This window comes from Amblyomma mixtum, chromosome 3 (genome assembly GCF_055824585.1).
Source record: "Amblyomma mixtum isolate Tamu chromosome 3, ASM5582458v1, whole genome shotgun sequence".
In the NCBI taxonomy this organism is placed as follows: Eukaryota; Metazoa; Arthropoda; class Arachnida; order Ixodida; family Ixodidae; genus Amblyomma; species Amblyomma mixtum.
In genome coordinates, this window is record NC_143014.1 from 392,330,904 (window position 1) to 392,354,698 (window position 23,795).

The following is a 23,795-nucleotide window of genomic DNA, read 5'->3' on the forward strand; positions in this document are numbered from 1 at the left end:
GTCTTCATTCAGGATGTTTGCCGATGATTGTGCTGTTTACAGAGTAGTAAATTCCACTTCTGATTCGCAAATCCTCCAAACTGATTTAGATACTGTAGCAGACTGGTGTGTACGCTGGGACATGGCCTTAAATATAAACAAAACTGTTCACGTCATCTTCACAAGAAAACGTGCTAATCATCCGTATAGGTATAGAATTCATGATTTTACTCTAAACATAAGCAAGTCATTTAAATATCTAGGTGTCTTTTTTACATCGGACTTATGATGGAATAAGCACATTAATTATATTGCGAATAAGGCAGCATCACGTTTGGGTTTCCTACGGCGGAATTTTAGCCATTTACCAAGTAACTTAAAAACACAGCTGTATTTCAGTCATGTACGCTCTATACTTGAATATGGATGTGTTTGCTGGGACCCACACACATCTGAGTGTGTAGGCAAATTAGAGAAAATTCAGAATAAGGCTGTTAGATTTGTTCTCGGTAATTATAACCGGCAAGTTAGTATGACAGAAAGCAAACAAAAACTTAACCGGCAAGAGTTGCAGGACCGTAGTAGGTACATCAAACTGAAATTTTTCCATGAGATTTATTATTCCAAAACTGGCATAAACCACGAACAATATATCCAGGCACCTCATTATATCTCAAAGTGACTGGACCACTGTTTTAAGGTCAGGGAATTTTCTTGCAAGGGTGACGTCTTGCGTTGTTCTTTTTTTGTTAGAACTGTTCGGGACTGGAACAGTTTGCCATCAAACATTGTATGTATCTCATGTAATGATGCATTTTTCCATGCACTGCAATAATTGTTTTATACCTATAATGAAGTATGTACCCCCCCCTGCTGTAATGCCCTGCAGGGTGATGCAGGTAACTAACAAATAAATAAAATAAATGTTCAGTTGGTGTGTTCTGATCTGGCTCATGGATAGAATAGATGAGCACTTTTCACAGGCTGACAGTGTTTGCCTCTTGATCACAGATGACGGCTTCCACCAAATGACCGTTTGTTTAAAGCTGCTTAAATGCAACAAGCTTGCACATTGCAAAGCCTGATGGTGCTTTGCTGGAACTCCTGAACTTTTTTGATTGAAAGGAAGGCTTCAAGTTCATTTTGTTGTTTAATTATTTCATGTTATACTTGCACATACAATTTAAAATTTTAATCATATTTTAAGGCGATAGCCTTTAATGCCTCATCGTTGTAAGCAGGAGTTGTCGACAGAAATGTCATGCTTTTCAAATGGTCGAAACGGTCGTGACTTCACAGTGCGCGAATTTCAAACGGGGCCAATTGTACTTTGGCTAGTAACCATGCAACCAATTAAAGGGATCGTATAGTGATGCTCCAAGAAAGTGGGACTGAGTTTAGTTAATTGCTTAATTACCCAATTAGCCTAATTAACCCTTCTAGTCTGGCCAGATAAAGAAATAAAACCGAGTAGCAAATTGGTCAAGTTTGGGAATCGAACCCCGGTCTTCGGAGTGCGAGACTAGCATGCTAACCATTCCACCATGCCAGCTCGATGTTTTGGAATGAACAAAGGCGCATATAGTGAATACAGTGTCTTCATTCACTCCCATCTTCCTCCCTTCCCATTACGGCGAGGTTTAGGTGTCCACCCAGATATGCGAGACAGGTACATTTCCTTTCCGCAAAAGCCAATTTACCGACGAGCAAGGCATAGAACCGAATGGGCGATGGCATCCTATGGACTCCCTGGCAGCGCTGCAAGACGCTGTCGCATTTCACTTTTAGAGGTGAAGCCTAACATCTTAGCAATGCGTCAGTGACACAAGTAGCAACACCGCGCTTAAGGCTTTCGCCTCACTGCACTTTAGATCAACAAACTGCCCCCCTGAATTTTTTTAAATTATGTACCAGTCAAATGCTGTTATGCATACAAAAGTTTAATTGAAATGGTCAGCGCTTGCGAACAAACAAAATATTTTACCTGTGTACTTTCAGCTGCAGTATGCAACTAACCTGATGCATGTTTCTGGGTATATGCCAGTCTACCTAAGTATATATTCATAAACCAGGGGTTAAGGAATCATCATCACCCTGACTGTGCCCAATGTAGGGCAAAGGCCTCTCCCAGTTCTTGTAAATATTGAGGGACAGCCTTCTGCTCCACACTTCCACTCCACGGATGCAACGTTCCCGCTCGCTAACTGCGGAGGTGTTTGTGCTCGAGGGAACCAAGGGGAGGATGACAAAGCGTGAACACTCATATGCTATTTATTACACTTGTAAATAATACACAGAGCAGGCCAGCTAGCTACGGTACATCAACGATGCATTCCGCGTAAATAGAAGGCTACGTAAGAAGGGCTTTGGACTTACTGGCTGGGGCATTGGCGCGACTTCGGACTTACCGTCTGGGGCACTGGCGCGACTTTGGGGGTATCGGCGGCGAAGATTTGTGTGCGCCAACAAAGGCGGCCGGGTTTTTCCGTGCGCGCCGCATTGATAGGGCAAAGCTATCCCCAAGCATTTGCTGGGGAAGGTGACGAGAGCGCATTTGCTGCACTAGTTTTGCTGCCTGGAACCGTAAGTCCAGCGTCAGAGCTCAACAGATCTCCGTGTGCCTGCTGCGGAAGGTGACAAGAGTGTGCGGCTGCTACCGCTCGTGACGCTGGCCGGATACCGAAAAGACTCTCACCAGCTCCGTCGAGTTCCACGTAGCCTTCGAGGTGGCGCTTCCGTTGCTGCTTCCACTCCCCTCATGTGGAAGATTTCCTCCTTGCCCAGCTGGCACTGTCCTCCTTCCTTAAATGTTGGCCTAGGGTTGAACTCATCCATGGAGGCCATCGATGTGTCCATGAGCGCTGCAGTAACGACTGCAGGACCGCTCATACAGGTGGGTTGCCAGCGTCATTTGATGAGCAGCAAGGTCACCTGGTACCCCTCCTTGTCCAACGGGTGTTGTTCATGCAGACCCACCTTTGTTGGAAGGCTGGGGGATTGCCTCCCCTCTCGTAGTCACCGCAAACTGCTTGCCCGAGACTCCGCAGCTTACGATGACTCACAGCCGCAGGGCAGCAGGTAGGGATGCAGACAAAGGACAGCAGGTCAGGGCAGCTTCTCTTGAACTCTGCATATGGCTCCCACGATCTCCAAAAGTTTGAATCAAAGGCCATGGAGACCACACAAACTGACCATTTGGTAAAATGTGGAGCAGTGCGAGTGCCAAACAATTTTATCCGGCGCCGCCCAAATGCTTGGCTTATTTGAACGTAGCTGGCTCTCTTCGGTCGAAGCGCATCCGCAGTTCACTTTCCGACATGGTGATGCTAAGCTCACTTGAACTGCATTAGTGTCTCTAGTTCTGCAAAATTATCAATTCGATCCGCAGCCAAAAATAAAATACCTTTTGAACAAAGTCAGCTTTCTGTAGTTGAATGAGGTTTCTTGGCTCTAGTGAGGTTGATATAAAACAAGCAAACAGATTTGTGCATGCCTGCACTGCAGTACAACTGTGTATTCTCGAAAGCAACAGGCAGCTCCCAAAGAGCCTTTGGCCTACTCGCTTTGACACCTGCCGGTGCCAGTAAAGGGCCAATGACAATAGCTACGAGGAGATACGTTTCTCCCATGGTGAGCCTACTCGCTCGCTGTCCTGCCCGCAACTTCCGAGCGAAAGACACCCACCGCTTCCCGCAGTGTCGGAGCACCCCACTGCTTTTCCTGCAATTCTGATTGCAATACAAGCCAGCAGGATATGGGACCCGGCTCCCAGAGCCAAATATACAGAATGGAGAATATTTACATTTATGTACAAGAAAAAACGGGCCACCCTTAAAAAGGCTTCCACAATCACTCGCTTCTGGCTTGCTGTTCTCAGTGGACAGCTCGGTCTCTATGTGCAGACCTTGTACGTTCACCTTCCAAATGTATATTGGCAAAGTGCTCATCCAAAGCGTAACATGCACGGCAATTTCCTCATGCTGCTATTCCACTCATCTCGCTGTGAAGAAAGCGTATTAGCCTTGCTAGTAACTCCGAATTTCGGTCAGGCCTAACACAGTCCTGGTGGGCATTGCATGAAATAACCTCCCTCGTCCCAAGAGCTTGCCACACATTGAGGAAATATTGGGGTACAGCCTTCCGCCCCGCACTTCCACTCCACAGTGCGGAGCGCAGATGCAGACGCAGATGCAGCATTGACGCTCGCTAGCTGCAGAGGCGTTCGTGCTCGAGAGAACCACGGGAGGTACGACAGAGTGCGAACCCTCATATGCTATTTATTACACTTGTAAGTAATACACAGAGCCAGCTAGCTAGCTTCCAGAACATAAACGAGGCATTCCTCAGAAATAGAAGGCTACGTAAGAAGGGCTTCCGACTTACTGGCTGGGGCAGGGGCACGACTTGGAGGGTATCGGCGGTGAACGTTTCTACGTGCTGACAGAGGCGGCGGGGTTTTCTTGTGCGCATCGCATTCTTGGGGCAAAGCCATCCCCAAGCATTTGCTGGGGAAGTTGATGCGAGCACGTGTTTGCTGTGCTAGTTTTGCTGCCTGGAACCAGAAGTCCAGCATCTAGGCGCAACCGATCTCCATGCGCCTGTGGCAGAAAGTGAGGAGGGCATGTGGCTGCATCCGCTTGTGAAGCTGGTTGGATCTTGTAAAGGCTCTCATTGACTCCCCGGAGTTCCATAGCCTTCGAGGTGGCGCTCCCGTCGCTGCTTCCGCTTCCCCCATCAGGGAGATTTCCTCCTTTCCCAGCCGGTGCTGTCCTGATGCACGATGATAAAGATGGTCGGTCACTTCGAAACGAAGTGGGGGAAACAGGTTTCAATAGTCTCTACAATTAAGCTTTCCTTTGCCAGCTGTGGCCACGTATCTCTGCAAAGTTCTTAATCTCATGCGCCCACCTAAATTTCTGCCGCTCCCTGCTACACTTGCCTTTTCTTTGAATCCACCGTCACCATTAAGGACCAGTGATTATTTTGCCTTCACATTACATATGCTGACCAAGCCCATATCTTCCTCTGTAAAGGAATATCTCACTGTGAAGTACAAAAGTATGGCATATGCGTGTTCGTGCTTCATTCCGGCCTGACTGTACACACAAGGAGTGATCGACTGGATTAAAAAGTTTGTGCGTGTCTGAGAACACGAGAATGTTGCTGGTGAGCAAGGCTCAGACAGTCAGTTACTTTTGTTGTGACCTGAATAAGTTACTTGAAAATGCTTTACAACTGGCTACAAAGCTAGCTTGCTCAACCCCTTTATGCTTTGCATTCATAACATTCTAGAATTCAAGCATTTGTCAAAAATGTCATCAGATTGCAAGCAGTTGTAGACGGAGAGGTCAGGGTGCAGTGCTGTCCCCTCTGGAGAAATGGGGGGGGGGGTAACCGCCTCCCTTTGCCACCACTGAGCTGGGGTCCCTGATGCTTTGTGGGCTGCTACAAAAGCTACTGGATGAATCCAATTTCTTGATGCATTGAAACTGCCATATCAGGGGCTGTGGCACCCCATATGAGATTTCCTTTCAATCCCGCAATCCATGAAGCCAGTTACTATATCTTTTGATTCATCAATTTGCAATTTCTTTTCAAGGCAATTTCAATGAATAAAAGACAGCATTCTTTCTTTTGCAGGGCCAATCTTTTGTTATTGATTCTACTGCATCCATAGCACCTGGCATGAAACCTGGTGTCACTGGGATGTCTGCCAGCCAGTGCTTCAGTGCCTTTACATGCAGCAAGTGAAGCATTTCTCTAAAGGAAGCAGTAAGCTTTTGGGTTTTGAAAGAAGCAATTGAGAGCAAATTGTTTCATTTGTTTTTATCATTGCTTTTTATATTTTGGAAAAGGAGAGGCTTGATCTAAGCTTTAACCAATTCGAAAAGGTTTTGTAACAAATGCGATTCAAGCTTGTTTAGAGCCTCCTGCTGTGTCGCTCACCTTTTCTCAAGCCTAATCAGACCCAATGCTTTGCTGTATTTGCTGCTTCAAGAATGCATTTTCTGAGTCCACTTTTTGGTGCAGGGGTTGTGCGCAGATGTGCGTTTCCTTCCTCTAATTTGGTGTTTCCATCATGTGTCACCGCTGTTCGTTCCACGCTGGCCACACTGGGGCCAGCTTGAGCTCAAATATATATGAAAGAAGACAGAGAAATAAATGTCTTCTTGACAGCCTCGTAAAAAAACCTAGATGCCACGAAAATTACTATTAGAGTGCAACCAGAGGGCTAATAACTGGCCACCATGTAGTGCCATGCCATTTTTTGTTTGAAGTGATGAATATACTGTTGCTCAGACAGAAATGCCCATTCATAGGCAAATTTTATCGTGTAGTGGTCAGAGGATTTTACTATCAGGGGACCACAAATTCACTACCGCAGAAATTCAACGTGGCAAGAAAGCATTCCAACAAAGAACGTGCAAAATTTCATGAAACATTGAAAGAAAGCAACTGCCTTTACAAAGTAATGGTTTCTGTGTTATTATTAGAGTTTTCTGAGGGATTTTGCTGCGCTAGATAAGCCACATTTACACAAATTTGACTGTGGCTAATTGAATTTTCTTGTTTGTCCTGTTCAGCTGTTGCACCATCGTTTACATGCACCACATCAAGCCTGGTGGTGCCATGCCCAGCGCAGGCCGTGGTGGGGCAAGCTGCACCCCCCTTCTGCTGGGCTGCTTTTATGATCAGCAGCTGGGAGGTGGTGTATTCAGAGCAGGTGGCAGGGAGGGGTGTCTTTCCACAATTCAACTGGCTATGCTTCACCTTTTTCTGTTCACTGCTGAGCTCTAGCTGCTTGCCTTTCTAGACCTACCCCCGTCTGGCAGATTTATGCGATACCTATTCTGTCCTGGTGCTATTCTCTTGTGCAACAGACCAGAAAATTGAGACAAGTCGCATTCATGTCAATGCGGCTGTGATGCAACTGGCATCACCAGTGCTCTATATATGTTGTAGTATCAGCAAATTAAAAACTTTGTGAAAAAGGTGAATTTTCTGAACAAGCCTAGAGCCATATGTTTTGTTCTGACAATACACAGCTTAAGTATTTACATGCCTGTGCCTGAAAAATGCAAATATTTTCACGAAAAAAAAAAATTTGGTAGCAGTGGCAGTTACTTAATGGCCACTGCCACCACTAACACTGCAGGGGACCACCATGGCATGAGAAGCTTGCAGTAGTCGTAAAATAGTCTGGTAGAGCGCAATTTTTTTCACGAGTTTCCTGTGACTGTCGTGCCCAACCGGTGGCCTAATAGCATATTTTGAGAAGCAGACAACGAGCCATTAACAAAACATCCGTGAGGCATGATGCTCGCATGAGGGTCACTCAAAGTCACAGGATTTGAAGACACAGGCTACCTTCCAAAGCTGTGCACCAAGGAAAACCTAGTGCCAGTCTGGGCCATAACTTGTACCCATCGGAAGAACAGGATGGATACGGGGGCCACGGGAGTGTTGAAACGATGGTTTAGTAGTCAGAGTATCTACCTCGCATTCAGGAGGCACTGGCTTTGTTGCCAGTGCCTCCAGGGCACCTACCGATTTTGTAATGTTCACAAGGTTCCTGCGTCATGGTGCTTGTTTCTTCATGGGTGGAATGCTTGGGAAAAGTGTCTTGGGCCAACCCACGCTTGGTGGTAAAATTTTATAATTTTATCTTTTTCCATGGAGTGGATGCACGAGCTTGATTACGTCAGGCCTAATTAGTTTTGAAAGGTGAGAAGTCTTTTGTTGGGCAAGTTGTCATTCCATTGTGTGGGTTCAAACAGTGGACACAGATCAGGACGGACAGTGAGCAAGACTGCACTGTGTTCGTGTTCCTCACTGTCCGTTCTAGTCTGTGTGTGCTATTTGAACCTACACCATTCTAAAAGATATTCAAGAGTTACCACTACTGATCGTCTTTCTGCACATCTATAGGTACTAAATACAAGAAAATTGGATGCACTGCGGATGCAGATATAAATTTTTGTCTCTCTGAATTTATATCACAGGGCAAGTTCACTCTGCAGTTTGATATACACTTGTTTGGTGGACTTGTTTGGATGTGCTTGTACAATAGAACCTTAAAGTCACCGTGTGTCGCTTTTCAACCAACTTTTTATGTATTGTGAAAAGTGCAGGAAAAGCAAGGACAAGTAGTTGCTTCTGAATGGCTGCTCAAAAAAAGCGTCGCCAGATGTAACGCTTAAGCAGCGCCTGCAGTGCCTGCGGCGAATTTGCATTGTCTGCAAATGGTGATGGCACCACTGCAAGAGGGCGTGGACTCTGCATGGCTTTGTATGCAGGGAGCTGTGTCCCTCAGCTTGTGAGGCGGAGCTCCATTGCCCATTTATTCACTTATTCGAGGTACCTACAACAGCCCCGAAGGTGTAATTGCAGGAGGGAGGGATGTAATATATAAACAAGATACAGAAAGAATCCGACAAAGCAAAACAAAACAGAAAAGAAAATGTTTTACGACACTTGTGGTATATATTTGCCGCGACGGCTCAGTGGTTATGACACTTGGCTGCTGACCCAAAAGACGCGGGTTTGATCTTAGTCGTGGTGGTCGAATTTTGATGGAGGCGAAATTCTAGAGTCCCGTGTACTTTGAGATGACAGTGCATATACAAGAACCCTAGCTGGTCAAAATTTCCTGAGCCCTTCACTATGTCGTTTCTGATAGGCTGAGTCGCTTTGGATGTTAAACCCCTATAAACCATAACTGTGTGGCATATATAGGTTAAGTGTATTAATCAAACTGAGAACATAAATGTCATTAAAAAATTGTCAACAAACTTTCACTATATATGCATTTCTATACACAACTGAAATGCACAGTCAACATGGACCATAGTAAATATCAGCAGTTTGTTTCATAGATATTTCAAAAAAGCCCATACATCCACTTTATGTCACAGATGGAAATGTTTTGTCTGTCTCATCTAGAGGTTATCGTGTTTTCTTGAGATTGTTTTCCTCATCTGAGTCATGTTGGCCGAGATGTAATGATAACATGTGCAGTTATCAGTTTTACTACAAATAGTGGTGTTGAGCAACACACTCTCATTACAGGAGCTCCTGCAGCTGCTTTGCTGTTCAGGTGTTTATAGCATCCTTGAACTAACAGAAAACATCAAATAACTCTGTCCATTTGTACTCGGTTTAAAACGAATGCATGGCTTCAAGGTTAACTTTGGTAGCTTGGCTAATGAATAGTTTGCCACTGGGACCTGTTTGGAAGCCATTCTGAGGTGGTACATAAGTGTATGTGAAGGTTTTCAGTTTAAAAGTGCTGACTGTGGAGTTTGGCATGCAGTGGTAGTCTTTTTGAGGTCTTTATGTCTCTGAAAGGTGGTAGCTTTATTTGCACCTCAAGTACAAAACTTTGCCCCAGTGCTGGTCCTGAAAGTACCTTCATAGTTGCAGACTACCTAATGGCCTGTAAGAATATTTGTTAGAATACTACACCTTATTAGTTACCCATGAGAAAATAAGCTACTAGATTTTCTGTCAACATTTTCTCTGTAGATGCCTGGAAAACACCTTTAATCATGAAGGGACCCTTGGTGTAAACTGGACTTATAGCTTTTATTTTTATTTTGTGTACTGTGGGATTGCAGAAGCCCTGACACCCAAGGAGAGTGCTAAAATGTTAATGATTTGTTTTATGGTTTATGGGGGTTTAATGCACCAATGTGACTCGGGCTATTAGGGCCACCATATTGGAGGGCTGTGGATAATTTCGACTGCCTGAGGCCGAATTACAGAACGATCAAATCAAAAAGCTGTCACAACCGGATCCATTCTCAGTAAAAATAACAATGGGTCCAATTGGGTACACGATCTGGTTTCAACTGGAACCAGTTGCACCTAATTGGTCAGCCGATTGGGCTCATAAATCCGATTAGGTAGTCCATTCGGTCTTGCGAGTGGCAGTTGGGCATTCCAATAGATTCTGCATTTCCAGTTGGATTACCCAACTGGTTCTTGAGGATCCAATTCATTTCGGCACTCCCAGTTGGATCGCCAAATTGGAACCGTTTGAATTTTATTGGAGCTCCCAGTTGGAACCCAGAAAACCAATGGGAAGCTCCAGTTGGTTGGAACTGGCTGATGCAGTTGGAGAATAAAAATGCAAGTCACTGATTTCCTTCACTGAGATCTGTAAAACAACACTAATCTAATTAGGTTCTTGTAAAAGAGATTATAGCAGCTTCATCTTCTGAATTGTTTGCATCATTTCCACTGTCACGAGCATTCTTAAATAACTGCTTAATTGCCAACTGCCACTGGCCCTAGCAATAGTGTCTCACGATTGGGGTATAATAAGGGACTGCAAAAGTGTGTTCTGTGGATGTATGTTTAGAACTTAAGTTGGTATAGTGTTTGCCTAGTGTTGCTGTGTGCTTGTTGGTCCCGCTTGATTTTCATAAAAGCGTGTTATTATAATTTCAGTTCCCTTCTAGAAATGTTGGCACAAGTATCAAAGCAAAGACGCGGGTTCGATCCCGGCCGCGGTGGCTAGAATTTCTTTGGAGGAGAAATTCTAGAGGCCCGTGTACTGTGCGATGTGAGTGCATGTTAAAGAACCCCAGGTGGTCGAAATTTCCGGAGCCCTCCACTACGGCGTCTCTCATAGCCTTAGTCGCTTTGGGACGTTAAACCCCACAAACCAAACCAAACCAATTATCAAAGCAGTCATAGAAGAAAAGCAAATTGGTTCCAAATGAAATTACTATATGTATTTTTTTTGCTGGCCAGTTCAAACCATTTGAGTCGAATAGGTGTGCCATTGAGTTCAGTTGGTGGACCATTTGGCCCGATTGGCTGATCAAATATTTCTTACTGGAAGCATCATGCAGTTGGGCTCAATTGATCGAAGCCCAATGGATGGCGAAAACAGAGTTTTTGACCTATTGGTTTCAACTGAAAGTTTTCCTATTAGACCCATTGTCTTTTGTTTACTGGGTTAGCCCTACTCCTATTGGTCTATATGTCTACCAGTCCATGCCGACCAATAAGAGCGGGGCTTTGCAACCGTTTAGTGATTGTCTTGAGATTGTGATTGTTCTGTAACTTGGCTCCTGGTGTTCTTTAACATATACTGGCATTGCACACGGGTGTCTAGCATTTCGCTTCCATCGAAATGTGACCACTGCAGCCGAGATCGAACCCACATCTTTTAGGCCAGCATCTGAGCACCATAACCACTGAGCCAGTGTGGTAGCCATTAAGATGATCATTATTCAATGTTTCACACTCTCTTGCGGAAATTCTCATGTTGGGCTCTTGTGCCAACACAAACGAGGTAGGAAGCATAATGGCTGCTGCCTTGGTGATTGGTTGGCTCTGCAGCTTGCATTCTATTCCTTTACATTTAGTAGATAGAAGCAAACAGCAGTGCCCCTGAGTTTCATTCCTTTTTTTGTGGAGGAAACCAAAAGTGAAATGCAACATGAGAATTGAATGAGAAAAACACAAACAATGTTAGGAGTGCCATTCCTTGCTGTTCCTTCAAGCTCTCTTGTAAAGGTGAGTTGTGCAGTGGAAGCGACAGTTAATGAGAAGGTATGAAAAGAAATACAGCGGACTAGTGGGAGGGAAGGAAAATGGAAGGGGCAAAGAATTAGGAAGATAGGGAGAAAATGCTTCTCAGCTCTACTCGTACCCAAAGGATTAGCAGCAAGAATTAGGGCATTTTGTTGTCTTCACAGCTCCTCTGTCTTATGTCTGTACACTGAAGGTTGGGATGATGAAATCACTGAAAGCATGAATGGCTGTGGCATGGCTTGTAGGATGCTCCAGCAGGACAGCCCTGGCATGCAAGCTTCCGCTGTGTGTGTGCGCAAGGCACAGTACTGACTGCTAGAAATGTCGCCTTATTGGCGAGTGAAATAGTTCTGATCTTTTTGCCTGCTTTGGTTTTTTACTTTAATAGTAGAATATAGCCTTTGTTTGCATGTGCTTATCGCTGTAGGATTTTTTGCACTGGTCTTTTCAATGCCTGAGCAGCCTTCAGGATCACAATTATTGGCATTGTAAAAATTTTGCAGGGCCCTTTACAGTTGTACACCTAAAGACTTGATTCTATGTGATATGACACAGTACCCCTGCACGGCAGACTTAGTAACCCATCCACTTGTGTTTCTTAGCATTAGTGACTGTTGTTCTCAAGGAACAGGCTTTTGCTTGTAAGCTAACCATTAGCAGCACTGGAAATACATTATACTGAAGTACAAATGACTCAGTGTTTCTTTTTTTTCTTTTGGTGCATTATTTGTGAGAGAAACACAAACGAGAAGCTTCATTTTTCTGTAAAGCTGCTCTGTCTGCCAGTGACAGTGCCCACAGTGTGTCCGTCCATCCTGTTGCTGCCCCTAATTACATGGAAATATGACCACTCTTTCTTTGCAACTGCTAAAGCCCGAGGGAGTGCTTCTGTCAAACAAGCGGGTATAAGCTAAAGTGTAGTTTATGGATTTGCTGCCTTGAAGGGTGCCTTTGTTTGTCCATGTTTCAAGCTTCACGTATGGCCTGTTCTGTGGGAAATTCAGGAAAGCATCATGCGTGTGGAGATTAATGTTCCAAAATGGTAAGAATGAATTACAACTATTACATGAGGAGCCTGTCAGGTGACACCTGGTGTCTAATAACATCAACAGTTGTGTGGTGTTAAGTTAGCCCTACACATGACTGACTGGGCTTCAGGTGTAAACAAAGCTGGTATTAAGCAGGCAGATAGTTGCCTTGTGTGGTAACGAAGCTCTAGGCACACTTACAAGATGCATTCTATAACCTGTACTTTATTTCTGAAGCTGGAAGTAGTTTTAATAAGGCGGCTATCCAGAGCTCTGATCTAAGCTTGCTGTGTAGCTCCCATCTCTGACACACACATGAAGGAAGCAGCATGGTTCTTCTGTTTGCTGAGATCACTTGCATCATGGGACAGGGTGGTGAGTGATAGTTGCCTTGTGTGGTAACGAAGTTCAAGGCACACTTACAAGATGGATTCTATAACCTGTACTCTATTTCTGAAGCTGGAAGTAGTTTTAATAAGGCGGCTATCCAGAGCTCTGAGGTAAGCATGCTGTGCAGCTCCCATTGTCTGACACACACATGAAGGAAGCAGCATGGTTCTTCTGTTTGCTGAGATCACTTGCATCATGGGACAGGGTGGTGAGTGATAGTTGCCTTGTGTGGTAACGAAGTTCAAGGCACACTTACAAGATGGATTCTATAACCTGTACTCTATTTCTGAAGCTGGAAGTAGTTTTAATAAGGCGGCTATCCAGAGCTCTGAGGTAAGCATGCTGTGTAGCTCCCATTGTCTGACACACACATGAAGGAAGCAGCATGCTTCTTCTGTTTGCTGAGATCACTTGCATCATGGGACAGCGTGGTGAGTGAGTAGGGCATGCTGTGTGTCTCCTTGCAGGCAGGTGAATACCTGAGAATGAAGGTGATCCATGTTCTGGTTGACCCCGAGACGATGAAAGCGGATGTGTGGAAAGTAAAGGTGGATATTACCGGTGGTGAGTGGCTTCATCGAATTGGGCTAGTTTGGTTCGCATAGGAGGTATTCACGTGACGTCACGGGCGCCATTTTGTGCTACGGCGTGTAGTTTCCGCAATGCAGGCTGGAGCAGGTGGTGATAAACCGACCAGATAGCAGCCTTTTGCCATGCTCCACGCACCACAATATGGCAGCCACTGCAACATTGGCGCATACTCCCTATAACATACCAATTCAATTGCATATGTGTTTCCCAGCCTTTGTCGCAGGCTGAATCTGCCTCGTGCCCCCACCACCATTCTTATCACTATGCTTGAGACAATAATGAAATGCAATTTTTGTGTGTCGCATCACTTCAGTGCGTGACAAAGGGCAAAAAATGCAGAAAACATCAGATTCAATATCGTCAGATTATGCCAGCCTTGGGGTGGCCTCGCTTTAACAAGGCATCGAAAATGGCATATTCACAGACAAGATTCTGCAGCATCGCACTGCGTCTTCTTCCTTCTTGTTTTGTTATTTTTGCTGCCTTCTGAACATAAGGTCGTGTGCCAGTTCTTAGCAGGCATGAAGTACTATCAGGTAGAAAAGTCTCCAGGACACATCAGCCACAATAAAAGGGTGTGACTGCATTACAGGCCAATCAGTAAAGACCACACTTGCGGAGATGAAAGTTGGACTTGCCTGCCCCCACGTCCAGTAGTCAAAACGGGTAGCCAGTGGCACACGCTGCACTTTTGAACTCTGATGGCACACACCTAGAATCAGTGATCCTATAGAGATTTGTGTGATCAGAGAAATTAAGTGAGGCATCGATAGGCATGAGAAACTTAGAAAAGGCCAAATTGTAGTTACCCCAAAAAATGCAGAAGAGAAACAGAAAAGCGATAGTGGCTTGTGTCTTTTATTGGCTTCTCTTTGCTGCAACTTGAAGTTGATGGCTTTCAGGTTTAAGATGAATCAACAGCCCTGCTGCCAATATTCTGAATGTATAATAGTCACATGTATAAGCGTACACATGTAGCATTCTCACTGAGCCATGTTATGAAGTGTGTGCACTTGCACTGTTGTACTGTGCTTACTTTTCTCAGACTCTTTTTAAAAAAAGTCCTGGTTAAAACATGGTGTTATTGCATTTCTCGGTGTGGTCAACAGATAAAAAATTTTCTGTTTTGATTGGTCATCAGGTACCTGACTGCTAGTTAATGTCCTCTTTTTTATCTCATTTTTTTGTGTGGAGGTCATTGGCTTTTGTCATTGTGGCAAAAACCTGAAAAGAAATGCAGGCCACAAAGTGGGGCGCATGTGCGGGAGCGCATTGCACATGGTAATGTGGTTCTGGCAGCTGCCGACTTGTTCACGAGATGCAGCCCAACACAGTCCCTGCGACTTCTGGAGAACGCTGGTATCTGCAGCTCCTCGAAATGGACTTGCGACTGTATCTAGAATGGCATCTTAATTCCAGATATGCATATAGTTTCCACGTCTCACTTATGAATGCTTGCACTTTTGCATTATTAATGTAGTTACTCGTTTGTAAGCCGACCTGTTTTTACAAAATCATATTTTTCCAAACCCGTGGGTTAACCAATACGTGGATAATGGCCAGGACGAGGCGTAAACCACTACTGCAGAAAGTCGCGCTCTGTCCCCAACCGTTTTGCGGTAAGGTTTTTACGTGCTTCTTGTTTTTCAAGAAAGCCAAGAAAAAGATTTTCAAAAAAGGCTCATATGAGGATAAGAATGGAGCCTCACTGTGATATTGTAGTATCAACCGCACACTTTGGAGGCAGCATCGTAAAAGCAATACTTCTCTCAGTTGCTCAGCTGTGCAGCAACTGTTGCCTTTGCTGGTGGTCGTATAGCCTAATCTAATAGCAATAATACTGCTCATACAAATGAAAATTGTCAACGAGCCGCCAACATATGGTGCATGTGCCAATGGAAACGGAGAGGTGGTAATTCATAGTACTTACACCAGAGAGCATTCACAGAAGTATTTGATTACCGTGTTTACTTCTTTCATAAGTAATGGAATGATGAAATTGGTGTGTAATGTTCTGACACTAGATAGTTGGGGGCTGAGTAACACAAACTTTCAAAAGTGCTATTGGGACAGTCATCTTGATGCCTGGATAATAATCTGTAAGCATGTATGGAATGAAAGGAGAAAGATCAAGTATATGATTCTTAACTTATTAACTTAACGGAGGTTACCCGAAAGAATGCGGCACCTGCAGTAGTCAAGTTCAGGGCTCCAAGCCCTAATATTTTTTTTGGGGGTGAGGGGGGGGAACGGTATAGAGATCCTGAATTACCAGTTCTTTGCAGTGTTTCTTATGACTGTATTTTTTTTCATGGGCTCTTTTCTGTTTGCTTCTATGTAATGCAGGCTACATCAGCCAGCTCCCCAGCATCGTTGACAAGCCCATGGAGAGTGGCAGCGGTGATAGTGCCAGGCGAGTATGCTGCCATCAGCTACACCATCCCTGTGAATCCACTTTGAGCCAGTCAGCAAGGCACAACCTGTGCAAGCGCACATGAAGATGGCTCTAGTGGCCTGGTCAGCACAATTCATCGCAGTCAGCAGCAATGATGTGCTCCTCTGTGGTGGAGCAAACTGAAGATCTGGATTGTGTGAGCAAGAGTCCCTGCACATTTGTCGGCTTTCGGTGCTAGTTCCTGTGTGTTGTTGTTTGGCTGTACTGAAGTGCATATCAGCTCTGTGGTGCGCTGTAGTGGAGAAAGCTGGAATAATTTTTATTACTTGGGCTTCTTTAACATGGGTTGGCAATATACGATGCAAGTGTATGATTTGGTATGTGGTGCTTAACTTCCCACAGCTGTAGGTGGGCTATCACAGATGCCACACTAGAGGGCTTTAGAATGATTGCAATTGTCTAGGGCTCTTAAACAAGCACCGTCAGTGTGCAGCACATGGGGAATAAATTCTTCATTCGGTCTCCATTGAATTGTGGCCACCACAACCAGGAATCACACCAACTGCACAGATCATAAGGACAATGCCTTGACCAGCTGGGCTACTGCAGTGGGTTTCTGCGTGTTGGGCAACGTCATATAGCAGCACATGATGAGTGCAGCCGCTTTAGTCTGCAGCATGGCTTGCTTAGATTCAACCATCGAAGGTGCCCACTGTGTAATGATTGCCGCAGGCTTTTCACCAAGCAATGCAGTGCCTTCTTTGACACTATGTCTGTGTTGTTTATGTGGCCCAATGGTGTAATTGTATGGTAGCAATCGCTGATTGGCTGAAGTGTAGATTGATAGCATTGGCGTGCTTTACAGGGAGGAACGATGCTGATGGCCTGTGGGTAATCGGTGTGTAATTGAGCCTGACCAAGTACAACTTATTATGTATGCATGCTCTCATTGTGGCGAGTGCCGTTTTTCAGAAGACACCTGTGTTCGCTTGGTAGCATGCACTACATGCAAGGCATGTGACACTGGTTAGGATTTCTCCTTGTCTGCTACCTGAGGAAGTGATGCTGTTAGGCACTGAGGGGGTGCTTGAGCATGAAAGTATTCCGATGCATATAGTGGCATTGGTTGTTGACTGTTGTGAATTCATTGTTGTTCAACACCGTAAAACTAAATGTTTTGATAGAGTTGCCTGTCTGGTTGGGTTTGATAACTTGTGGTAAACTGTGACACATCTCCAACCGAAACTTTTTTATTTCAAAATGCTGACGTTTTGGCGCCAGCTTGGCTCCTTCTTCTGGCTATGGCCTTGTGTCATTAAGTACATGGCAGGCAGAAAATAAGTACTGCGGTGTTGTGATGGGTGTGGGAGGGGGCGAGGACATTTTGACACAGGCTCTGCTATGGTCTACGGCTGTAACAGTGCCAGTCAGTGTGGGGATAGCTGCCAGTGTATTTTCTTTTTCTGTGAGCTGCAGAGCAAAAGTCAGCACTTCCACAGAAGGATAGGTTGCCCTTTGTGCGGTTGATATTGTTTTGGGTAGTTTGAATATGCGTAGGTTCGAATAAGAGCCTTTTTCGTTTAATTGTTTTGGTTCCGAGAGCTATGGTTTCTTGAAAGTTTATTCTAGGGTCGGTATATTCGGAATGTCCGGCTATTGGGCTGCATTCTTTTGCAAAGTTGCATACTTCGGTTTTGTGTTGTCGAATTCTTTATTTAGTTTTTTTTTTGCCTACATAACTTGTGTCGCAGTCAGCGCAAAGAATCTTGTAAGCAGTGCTCGAGCTCTCTCCATGGCCAGTCTTTCGGAGCAGGTGGGGAAACCGCCACCATGTTCGTAGGCATGTGCGCTACTCGGAGGCCACCTTTTTCAGGATACCGGTGATAGTTTCGCTGGAACCTTCAGACATAAGGAAGAGTGGCATATTTTGTGGTGGGGTTAATTGGTATTGGTTGATTTCTTGGCACATGTTGGGTTTTTGGAGGTGAATGGTTATCTGAATAAAATTTTTGGGTACCCGTTTATGGTGAGGTTCTTGAATGACAGGTTTTTGTTTTTTGGGTACTGTACTGCATTGTGTTTCAACTATTCGTAATCATGTCTTCACAAATGATGTCTTGTAGATTATTGAATAATTTGAAGTGAAGTGCAGATATAGGCCTGAATGGGTTGGTTTGCAATAGACGAAGAACTAAAGGGAGCTGTGTTTTTGGGTTACGAGGACATCCAAAACTGAACGGAAGTTTCCTTTTTTCCACTTTTAGTGTGAACTGAATAATCGCTGCAATGGAATTTAAATGAGGGAGGAAATTTTGAATTTGGGATCTCTTGATGATTGAGAAACAGTCCTCGACATGCCTAAGGAAAGCATTTGGTTGTGGCTGGAGTGATCTGAGAGCTTGTTCCTCAATGTGTTCCATAACAAGATTTGCCATAGCAACACAGGTGAAGGCTTCCATTGGTGTTTCTTTGACCTGCCTGTAGAATTCTCCTGCAGACGAGAAATATGTGTGCTGGTTGTTGCCAAGCTAGATTTGTCTGCAGAGTTCACCCTCACAGTTTCGTTTTCCTTGCGAAGTTTAGAGCAATCTACCATATGTGTCTAGGTAGCCAAAAACCCTGATCTTAGATTTGCTTCAGGACTAGCATGCATTACTTTGCTTATGTTCCTTCTAGTGCTGTTTCCTCAGTGGTTGTGTTGTCTGTAATCTCTCCCAGAAAGGTTATTTCCAAAAACCTTCACTCACTCAGTTTTCAGCTTCTTTCAGATGCTGAATCACTATTACAAGTTAGGTATTGTATGTAATTTAGTCACTCTCTGCACAAATAGACTTTTGTACTTGACATGGCAGCAATGCAGGGCATGCCTAAGGAAGTGTGGGATTGGGAATCATGTTCTTAGTTGGCTTTAGTACAAGCCATTGTCAGATGTATTTTTTTATGAATTCAGAGGCTGGTCATAAACTGCTCCACCGACTGGCTTGGAAACTCGGAAAGCTTGCTTTCAAGGAACTTGTGGAGTTGGCAGCAATGGGAGATGCTTTCGACCCCTGAGGAGCTGAGTGTCATTTTGTTGCATGCATTGTAGTTTTACCTTGATCTCCTTTTCTGTGCTGGGTACTTCATGTGGAGCTGGCACCATAAGAGCTGTTCCTTTACTTGTAGTGAGCAGTTTTCCCTAGAAATATTCCCGTGCATTCAGCCAGATCAGAAAAGTTATCAAAGAATCTTTATGTGAGCTGACCTCTATTGTGGTGAATGCACCTAGAGTCTATTACTGTAGCCTTTTGGCTGTGTTAAATTATTTGCATATGTCAGTGGGCAAAACTGGCTTCAGTGGCAAGAGCGAATTCAAGACGCCAGCTACATGATGTTTGTCATTTGAGCATTGTAGTTGGTACAATGCACTGATTGACATTTTGATTACTATTTAGACTGCCAACGTGATACAGACACAAGGAAACAGAATGCGGAGGGAAACTACATTTTGCGGAAAGGGCAATACATTGCATGTTGCTAATTGTGAATGTGTTTGTTTTATTTCAGGCTGTTTTTGCCAGTTGCCATGTTTATTCATTAAACATAATATTTTAGTAAGTTGCTATTGAGCTTGAAGTTCATGTTATGGCCCATTCATTTCGAGCTGTCCATTTACGTAGTGGAGACTCTCCAGAAAGAATCATTGCTAATACTGCTGCTGAGAATCCCTGAGTAGGCCAATTCACTGTGTCGAGCAGCTGATGCTTCAACGACCTTTCCCACACCTGCTTGCAAAATGCCTAAATTCGCCAGATCTGCCGTTCCCACGAAGGATGTGCGATATGTAGTTTTGTCAATGAACGGGTTCTTCGCCAAACTGTTGCTGCTGTTGGGTGACATTGAACAAAATCCCGGCCCTGAATTGGCTATTATCCTTCAAAGTTTGCAAAAGGGTCAGGCAAGAATTCTTAGTAGGCTAAGTAACATAATGGAAAGACAAAGCAAGCTTTAAAATATAAATGGGTGATTTCAGGGTAAGGTTAGAGTCACTAGAATCAAGGATAGCCGTTCTCAAAATCAACGAATGCGAGACTGCTAGTATAAAAAGCAGTACGCAAATATGTTCGGGAAAAGTCGATATGACAGCCAAAAAAGTAGATCACTCAGAAAATAACAGCAGAAGGATGAATTTAATTTTCTATGGCTTCGAAGGCAAGGAGCCACACGAAATCTGGCAAAGTTCCGAAAACTTTGTTAGGAACCGTTGCCAGGATAGTGACCATAGGGCAGATTCAGCGGGCTCATGGGATAGGCAAACACACTCTTGAGTGTAAACGACCATTCATTGCAAACTTTGCATCATACAAGGAGATCGAACTGGTCCTCATCAACGTCAATTACCTAGGAGGCTCTGATTATGTAATCTCACGGGACTACTCGGTGTGTCAGAGAAATTTGTCAGAAGCTCTGGGCTGTTGGTAAGCCAAGAAAACTTAGCGGTAAGGACAAGGTGTCCCTGGCATATGACTAATTATAAATGGAGAGGCTTTCAGATTGGATGAGGATACCCAGTCTGTAAACAAGCTAAGTAAGGAATGAACAGCCTTAAGTAATAGGTAGTCCCAAAATTCTGAATGTTCTCTTAATAAACTGCCAAAGCATTAAGAACAAAATCGGTCAGTTTTATGGTTTGGTACAGATGCTCAACGCAGAAAATGTTTTTGCTACAGAATCATGGCTGGACGACTCACTGAGCGACAGTGAATTGTTTTCTTCCGGTTATCAGATCTGTAGAAAAGACAGGAACTGTAGAGGCCGCGGATTATTTATCTTAGTTACGAAAATCTTGCAGTGTACTCCAATTGATGTGCAAAGCAGCAATCACGAGTCAGTTTGCTGCAGGCTCCTCACTTCTGATAAAGGAACAACAGCGTTGGCGCTCGACCACAAGTTATCACAACACTAGATGATATGCTGGCTTCACTTCCTGTTAATCGCATTGTGTTAGCAGGAGACGAACTCTCCAAACTTAAACTGGGACGAGAGCATGCTCTCAGACGGAACCTGTTCAGCATTTTTTGATATGGTTTGCAAATATGGGTTTGATCAATATGCTGTGAATGGCTCACGTGGAAATAACATCCTCTACCTATTCTTCTGCAGGGACCCGAGTGTTTTCACTATGTTTGTGTGTCATCTGGTAGTTGTGACCATAAGATTGTAACTGCAATGCTTACTCCACCACAAATATTTCCTGCTGCTCATGAAACTCGCAAAGTGTATGAATACCGCAGGGCAAATTTTAATGAAATCAGCTTGCGTATGGGAGCAGAGTTTCAGGCTTTCTCACAACATTTATCTGAGAGTGCAGACTTTCTATGGAACTTTTTCTTTTAAAAGCATGCTGTCATCACTGATTGAAAAACATGTACCTTTCAAATACATTTCAGATAAACCAAAAGTAGACAAACCCTGGATGACTTATGAACTTAAAAGGAAGATAAAACAAAGGACTCGTGCGTTCCAAAAGTATAAAAAGAATCGTTCAAACAAACTTGAGCGCTGTCGACAAGAGCTACATACAGATTATATTGAAGCTATCACTACCGCCAAAAATATGTACTTTTCCGGACTCGCTGAATCTATTAAGACAAATGCAAAAGCAATTTGGAGCTATCTAAGGAAGACTCAAAAGGAGAGGACGGGTATTCTGAGTTTTCTTCACAATGAAATCCAGTAATCAGCATGGTTTCCATAAAGGGGTTAGCTACACCACTCAGCTGATTGAACTATTTCATGAGCTTGCAGATACTTCTGCAAAAAGAATGCATACTGATGCAGTCTTCCTTGATTATACAAAGCCTTTGACTTCGTATAACATCATCTGTTAATACATAAAATGAGTACTCTTAACTTGGATACATAAGTCATCAAGGTTAAGACTACCTGAACGACTGAACACAAAGCGTAGTTATTGGATGCAAGAATTCTAGTTTTGCTCAAGTCACCTCGGGAGTGCTGCAAGGCTCTGTGCTGGACTGCTACTCTTTTTAATTTACATCAATGATATCGCCTCAAACATTTCCTCACAAATCAGAGTTTTTAGAGACGAATACATTGTTTGCAAACGTGATTTAGATGCACTTCAGCAAGACCTAACCAATATGGCCTCCTTGTGCCAAGATTGGGAACTTAGCCTGACTACAAAAAAATGTTCCCAGGTAACATGTACTAAATCTAAAATCAACCCACCTACAAATTGGGCAATTCCATACTCACAAAGGTAAATGAAGTTAAGTGCTTATATGTTATTTTAACAGCAGATCTGTCTTTTTTAAGCCATATTGAAACGACTGTCAAAAAAGCTGGGAAAATGCTTAGTCCGCTTACACGAACCCTTAGGACTGCCCCTCAGATTCTTAAAATTACAGCATATAAGTCACTCGTAAGGCCGCAATTACAGTATGCATTCAGATTATGGGATCCCCACCAGCGGTACCTGATTGACAAAAAAGAAGCCATACAAAACCACGCTGCCAGATCTACATCAAGGCAGTACTCCGGACATTTAAGCATTACAGAAATGAAGAAACACATTAGACTAAAACCGCTACACATAAGATGCCAGAAGCACTGCCTGAAACTACTGCTTACAATATACACTGACTCGACTGGCATTGACGAGCTTACATACCTCAAACCTCCCCGTTATGTTTCAAACAGAAGATACCACAGTTCCAAAATACGCGAAATGACCTGTAAAACGAACTACATGAAATATTCTATTTTTCCCCATAGTATTTCTGAATGGAATAAGTTGCCGGTGGAAGTTGTGGCTGCTCCCCAAGATGCATTTTTAAGTCTAATCAGTGATTTGTAATTGCACTGTTCTTTTAAACTGTTGTCTATACTCTTTGTCCTGAAGTGCATGCATGTTTTTGTTTGTGTGTGTTTTTTTTTCTTTCTGTTCTACTGATCTTGATGCATTGCTCCTTTGTCATCCCTCCCTTTTGGTGTGATTATATTCGCGCACTCGTCACTTGATGCAGTGCCCACTACCCTGCTATAATGCTTCGGTGTTGCAGGGTATACTGTAAATGAATAAATAAATAGTTTGACACAGCAGTGAATCTACTCTGAAATAAGTTTTTCAAAATTATTGTTACATGCCAGCTACAGAGGTGGCAGATTCGGGGTCATTAATGGTATAACCACTTGAACAGAGGAAGAGAGCGTGTGGCAAAGTTGTGTCAGATGCTATATTTTCATTGCTTTTAGCTTTGCTGGCAGGTGTGCCACAATTGTAGCAACCTGGCTGAAATTTGAAAACTCATTTGAAATGATCCAGTGTTCGTTCGAACTGCAGTACTTTTTCCCAGCAAAGCAGCAGCCATCGTACAGCTTGGAAACGTAAATGGGAACCATTGGGTTGAATGCAGGATATATAAATGCACCAATGGAGCCTGTTCACCGCAATCAGGCCGCGAGGAGCGTCAGGAGTCCTCGTCTTGCAGCCTATCAGAGCCACAGCTGTAACCCGACGTGTGCCACGCGGTGGGCCACAAAGGGACTCTGCACTGCACTGAAGCCAGGTTAACTCAATTTCCCGGTAGAGTAGAATAATCAACTTAAGCGACAACGGGTGGTCAAAAAATTTCCAATACACAAGTAAGTACGCAAAGCAAATGAAATTAAGCCAGAATACAAGGAAATAAATGAAACTCGAAGTGGTTGTGTCATGCCTTCCTCTATTCTCTTGGCTCACGTAATGAAATGAAAATGAATTGCATTTTCTGAGCTTGAGCACAGGAATACATAAGTCTGCTTGGCTTCGTGCCATCATAGTTTAGTGGCGACAAGATATCTTTTCACAACACATTATCAGC

The 23,795-nt window shown here is 43.9% G+C and overlaps 1 long non-coding RNA gene across 2 annotated transcripts in view; it reads left to right on the plus strand.

The window, feature by feature from the left end:
* Positions 1-17,013, plus strand: part of LOC149357185 (uncharacterized) — a 64,091-nt gene extending 47,078 nt beyond the window's left edge. Inside the window, exons 5-7 of one of the 2 annotated variants that reach the window (XR_016291792.1) lie at positions 5,620-5,751; positions 13,412-13,508; positions 15,882-17,013. This is a non-coding gene — a long non-coding RNA (uncharacterized LOC149357185). Of the gene's footprint in view, positions 1-5,619; positions 5,752-12,958; positions 13,509-15,881 lie in introns of those variants that run through there. The other variant, XR_016291791.1, reaches the window with a different exon arrangement.
* Positions 17,014-23,795: the final 6,782 nt, after the last annotated feature.